Consider the following 6,904-nt stretch of genomic DNA (forward strand, 5'->3'; position numbering starts at 1 on the left):
TTTGAAATAAATGTGTGTGTCTTCCCACCTCAAGATCTGGATCAAAGTCATGTGTCTTTCCATCCCCAATGTCTGCACTAGAAGTGGATTCACCCACCTTAAACCAGTCTCACATATGTGCCCTTTATTTTTGGATTGCCCATTCCAGATATGGTCAAGTTGACAACTAGGAATAGTAATCACAGTCAGCTTCCAATTTTCATCCTTTTTTTTTTTTTGTGAACCTGAACTAATTGCCCTTTATTTTTTACAACTTCAAATCTTGTTTCTTAGCTTTTAAGGATCTGACAAGTTTCCCAACTTGAGACACTAGATACATCAAGTATTGTATAACACTAAATTGTTAAATTTTATTATGAAGTTGCTAAAACATGTGCAAGCATAAAACAGCCTAGCTGCCTTAAACAAAGTATTTACATATAAAATAAAATTAGGAATTAAATATCAACAAACTCCAAAGCTAAAAAAGGTGGATAGCCATGTATTTAATTTTTAATTTTTTTAAGATTATAATATAACATCATTTTTTTTTATCCTTCCTTCATATCCTTTCTCCCATATACTCTCCCCAAAACTCTTTTAGATTCATGAACTCTCTTTTTTATTTTCCTTTTCTTTTATTGGATATTTTCTTTATTTACATTTCAGATGTTATCCCCTTTCCCTGTTTCCCATTCGCCCCTCCCCCTGCTTCTATGAGCGTGTTCCCCCATCCACCCAGCCATTCCCTTTCACCTCCCTGCCCTGGCATTCCCCTGTATTGGGGCATTAAGCCTTCACAGGACCAAGGGCCTCTCTCATTGATGACAAGGCCATCTGCTACATATATGGCTGGAGCCATAGATCACTCCATGTGTAGTCTTTGGTGGGTGTTTAGTCTCTGGGAGCTCTGTAGGGTCTGGTTGGTTGATATTATTGTTCTTTCTATGGGGTTGCAAACCCCTTCAGCTCCTTCAGTCATTTCTCTAACTCCTCATGGTCTCTCTTTAATTGTAACATAACGTGTATGTGTGGAGGTAGGTGGATGTGTATTCTTAAATACATAAATATAATCTGCTCAGTCTGTATAATGTTACATTGTACCACCTAAGGCTCTGAATGCTGAATATATGCTATTGATAACCAATTGATTTGCTTTTCTCTGGGAAAGACTTATCTTCTCAGCATTCCTTAGTTGCCTTGTTGTGTTTTTGTGTAAGGTTGAGACTCAAGGATTTTCCTTTGTCCATGTCGGTATGTCTGTTGGTGGTGTCCTTGCTCAGGTCATTTTCAGGCAGCCATGTTGGTGAGATTTTATGTGTATGGTGTCTGACATTTCTAGGAGATAGTCATACAGCCAACTCCCTGATCCTCTGCCCACCTACTCTTGCAATACTCACTAAGCCTTAGGTGGTGGAATGTTTTGTAGAAGTAGCCATCAGGACTGGATGCCTCAACTCTGTGTTTTAATTGATTGTTGTTTCTGTAATAGTCTCTACCTGTTGTAAGGACAAGTTCCTTTGATGAGGGGTCAGGAATCTATCTGTAGGTACAAGGACAAATATTTAGAAAATGGCTAAGTTATATAGGCTTAGTAAAAATGACACTTGTAGATATTCCTCCAAGATCTGACTGCACTAACTTTTGGGTCAGTTGGCTAGGGTTTTAGTATGAAGCATAATTTCCAGCACAATTAGAGAACATTTGGCTACCCACAAGGACTGTGTGCCACATACATGCTCCATGTATGGTAGAGCAAAGCTAGGTGCAGCTGAGAGCTCACATCTTGTTCTGCAAGGAGGAGGCAGGAATAGTGACACATTGGGGAAGGGAAGAGGCTTTTGAAATCTCACAGCCTGCTTCTGGAATCAACTTAGATTTTTTTTTTTTGTTTTTTTTTGTTTTTGTTTGTTTGTTTGTTTTGGTTTTGTTTTTTGTTCTGTTTTTAGAGAAGGCTTCTCTGAGTAACAGCCCAACTGTTGTGGAACTCACTTTGTAGACCAGGCTGGCATGGAGCTTAACAGATCTGCCTGCTTTTGCCTCCCAAGTGCTGGAATTGAAGGTGTGTAGCTACCTATGTGTAGCCAGCATGTATTTGTTATATTTTACAACTTATTTTTTTCTCCAGTTGAATATACATATCTGTTAGCTTCACTTTGCTTAAGGGATTTTTATTAGCCTTAAAACAATGCATCTATCAATACTGGTTGGATCATAAATGTTAAAAACAGAATAGGTAAGAAATGTCATATAGTACCTGCTGCTTTGGGGATAATTGAGATGTGCCTGGCATCAAGAAGTGCCCGGTGCATTCAAGGTACCCTGCCTGTCCTGTACCATGGACAGCAGTGTAGGGCTCTGAAGAAACAAAGCACTAAGCAAGCTACAGAGTATGTTAAATTTACAGCCAAGAGAATGAAGAAGAGGAAGAAGGTGGAGGAGAAAAGAAAGAAGAGGAGAAGAAGGAGAAGGAGAATAAAAGAAGAAAAGAAGAAGAAAAAACTCCAGAAACAGATTGCCAAGAGATGTCCTCCATGAAATTTTGTGTCTGGTCCAGTCAAATATAAGAGTTAAAAAGTTGCCAGACCTAGGGCACGAGATGCCCAACTAGGACTGAAGAGATGGCTCAGCAGTTAACATAAAGAGCACCTTTTCAGAGGATGGGGTTCAATTCCAATACGCACATAGCTATCCACCATCCAGAATTCTTGGTTTTAGGGGACCTAACACCTTCTGCCTACCACAAGCACTGCATTCATGTGGTACACAGAAGTACATGCAGGCAAGATACTCATACATGTTAAATATTGAAAGAATCGACATTCATGACACTTCTGGGTCTTGGTTTTTTGAAACGGGGTTTCTCTGTGTGGTTCTGGTTGACCTCTGTAGACCAGGCTAACCTTGAACTCAGAGATCTCCATTGCACAGCTAACATTCTGAACACTTTCCCAACCTAGAGAAAACAAGGTGGAACAACCTGCTTGTGGCTGTATTTCTGTATTTTTTCCTTTCTTTTTTAGTTTTTTTTTTTTTTTTTTTTTTAATGACCTTTTTTTCCCTTTTGGTTTTTATTTTAAGTGCATTGATGTTTTGCTTGCCTGGACATGTCTGTTCAGTGTGTCTGATCCTCTGAAACTGTGACCAGCCATTGAGTGCTGGGATTTGAATCTGGGTCCTCTGGAAGAGTAGCCATTGCTCTCAACCACTGTGCTATTTCTTCAGCTCTGTGTATCTTTATTAAACCAGATAATTCTTTGTTGTTAAGTCATATATTTGTGTATGTGAGTTGAAGGAACATTGGATCCCCTGGAGCTAGAGTTGCAGGCAGTTGGGAACTATTGGTCCATCTCTCGTGCCCCAAATGGCATTTTTTTTCCAAAGATAAACTAATATCTGCATTAAATGAAGAAAATATAATGATTTTCATATTTTAAGAGGTAATGCTTGCTTGCGTTTTATGCTCTTAGAGGTATTGAGTGCTGGGTGAAGTGGTACATAACTTTAATCTATCCCTCATGAAGAAGAGACAAGTGAATCTGAATTTGAGGCTTCTCTATATATTTCCAGGACAGCTAAAGCAATCTAGTGATATTGTGTCTCAAAAAGGAGAAAAGGAGGCTTGTTCCTTTATCATTAAATAGGATTTCAACCTTTACTGTGTTCTTAGTTAAAGCATAGTAATCTCTGTTGTTGCCAAGATGGCCCAAGAAATCGTTGTACATTTTTGATACTTCATTTGTTAGGAAATTGAAAAATGAATTCTGTTAGTTGATATGTGTGCCTTGATTTTATAAAATTTGTAGTTATTGTTTTAATACTGTATCAACTTGCCCTGAGGCAAGCAGACATTTATGATTATGGTTTTTAAAGTTGAATAATTCATTCTTTGAAAAATATAACTATATAATTTTATGTATAATTTTATATATTCACATATATAATTATATGTATATGTTTGAGATAGAAGGGCTTGCTACATTGTCCATCTGGTCTTGAATTTTTGGGCTGAGAAGACCCTCCCGCCTCATCCTTCTGTGTAGCTAGCACTCCAGATAGGTGCCATTGTGCCTGGCACTCCTCGCTCTGCTCCTTATGACCGGTGTCATCTATCCGTATCAGTGAACGCTGATAATTATTGTATTACTTCAGAGTATCTAAGAAAACATGCACAGACCTGTGCAGTTCCTGTAATGGCCTCCATAATGAAACCACCTTTTTTACTTGAAAATTTTCTTTATGCCTGGAAATCAGCAAAAATGTATTGTCATATTTCTCTTGAGTGTCACCATCCCCATTATCATTTGCAGGGCTGGGACTCCAACTCAAACATGCTAGGCAGGTAAGTGCTCACCACTGAGCTTATGTCCTCTACCTTGTGTATCATATTTGGTGAAAACATCTGCCTTCAAATAAATTGCTACTTAAGGGATCAGATAACCTGAAAGGTAGCTCCAAATAAATATGTGTACATATACAGGTACACACACACACACAGTGCTGTGCAAAAGCCATCAGAATATCATGTCAATGAATAGTCTTGATTCCCAGTTTTTGTTCAGCTTTATTTTCTTATTTTTACACAGTGGGTAGATCCAAATTTACCTTTATAGCTCTGGGTGCACCATTTTAGTTTCAAGAATAAGTATTTAAGAGGATGTGTGTAGTCTTCCCTCCACATTACAGCTTCCTTAATCCACAGAGTGAAAAGACAGTGTGTGTTGGCATGTGGCTTTGTTGCCCGCTTTTATTTAGTCTATGACAGTTTGGAAATAGTTATAAATGCACAAAGAACTGGAATTCCTTTGATGTTTGGCTTTGTATAGTGGGTTTATAATGAATTGCTCTCCAACTTCTGTTAAAAATCTGTTTTTGGGCTGCAGAGATGGCTCAGTGGTGAAGAGCACTGGTTGCTCTTCTAGAGGACCTGGGTCCAATTCCCAGCACCACATAGCCGCTCACAACTGTCTGCTGCTCCAATTCCAGGGGACCTGGCACCTTCACAGATATGCATGCATACAAAATACCAACGTATATAATCTTTTTAAATTGTTGTTTTTAGAAAATGCAGTTTAGCGAAATATAGCTTACATTTTGAATTTTCAGAAAACCTGATACTTGCAAACTATTATTTTTAATGAAAATTATTTTTAATTAGCAGTGAAAATTGTAACTTAATGTTTGTTGCTAATTTGCCAAGTAACATGCATTTATAGATACCTTCATTTTAATAATGACGATTGTTGATTTGCCTCTCATGCCATTAAGGAGGAAGGGATATTTGGTCTTTCTTTGTTTTTGCTTGGTTTGGTTTACTTTTTCCCTTTTTTATTGGATATTCTCTGTGTTTACATTTCAAATGTTATTCCCTTTTCCCCCAACTCCCATCTCCCCTCTCCTTGCCTCCATGAAGGTGCTCTCTCTGCCAGCCACTCTCTCCACCTCAGCACCTTTTCATTCCCCTACACCGGGAAAACGAGCTGGATACATACAGTGCAAAACTGGTTAATAAGACCAGTTCACAAAACTTAACAATTGGCTATTTTCAGTTTATCACAGTTTGATGTTTTGGACTGATTCTTTGTTTTGTTTATGCCACTGTATCGAATTAGATCATGCCATAACTTGTTTACTTCAAGCAAATTGGTTTGGTTGTATTTACACCAGTTTTTTTTTTTTTTTTTTTTTTTTTTTTTTAGTGAAGATGGATTTTAAGGAATTGTTCTTAAGGGTTTGGGGTATTGTTTTTAGATTGCCATAAGGATAGAAAATGTATAAGCATGTTAAGGTTGGAGTAAGGAAAGAGCGAGTGCCCTGTGGAGAACAGTCAATAAGGACGCTAAGGTCATTCTGAGTAACACGTCATAACGGGGACATTTCTGAATTGTCAGTAGCATGGAAATACAATTTAAATCTTATCAATGGGCCAGGCTTGTAATCACAGGCTGAGAGGCAGGTTTGAGGCCAGCTTACCTTACGTTTGAAAAAAAAAGGTGCATGTGGAAAGCAGAGGTAGCATCTCTGAAAGCACCACTCCTGCAGTATGTCCTGTTCCACACCAAATGGCATGTGAATCAAAAGCCCAACAGGTGAAGTTTGCTTATTATGTTGGGAAATAGGAATATTGTTTATTTTAGAGTTATGTGTTTGAGAAAACATGTTTAAAGAGCACCGCACCACAAAATCTGTCAAAGCAGTGGCCAGCCCCCTTCTTCCCTCTCCAGCCGATGGCAGCGAAAACTATCAAAAATGGCTGCTCCTGTCAAAATGGAGGCACAGAGAAGTCAGCCTGCAGCCTTCACAGTAACTGTCCAGGACAGTTTTCCTGCGTCAGCCTACAGCCTTGATGAAACATAGCTGCAGGATCTGCCTGTCCCACAGAAGCTGTCCCACAGGAGCACCTCCTCTCCAGTGTCCCCCAGCAACCCCACAGAGATGGTGTCTCAGCAAAGGCCACTGCAGCCAGGAAGAACTTCCTACCCTAACTTGTGGGCCTGATGCAGGGAAAAGGGGAGTGAAAAAAAGCCAGAAATCCGGGAGCTCCCCAAACGCAGGACTTAAAGCCCATCAATCCTCAATCTGGAAATCTTTACCCTGTAAAGCTCTGCCCACATGTAAGCTCTGTCCTTTGTCCAGTTCCCTGCTGTCCACTTGCAGGTGCAGAGGGCAGCAATCCCTGGATTTGTCCTTTCATACCCTAGACCCTCCAATAAATCTCTTTCATGAGATTTCCTGCTCCGTGTGACTTTCAAAAAAAGCCAAGTATAAAGTCAAGAGAAGAAGCAAAGAGGGAGCAGGGCTGAGGCTCCTGAGCTCAGCTCACCTGGTTACACCCTCCCCTAGGATCTGCAGTGTGCCCGCTGAGGAAGCTTCCTCCCAGAGCTATGTGACTCCTGAGCTCCTGTGTCCCAAGATGCCCTTCCAC

Source organism: Micromys minutus (genome assembly GCF_963924665.1).
Source record: "Micromys minutus genome assembly, chromosome: 1".
NCBI lineage: Eukaryota > Metazoa > Chordata > Mammalia > Rodentia > Muridae > Micromys > Micromys minutus.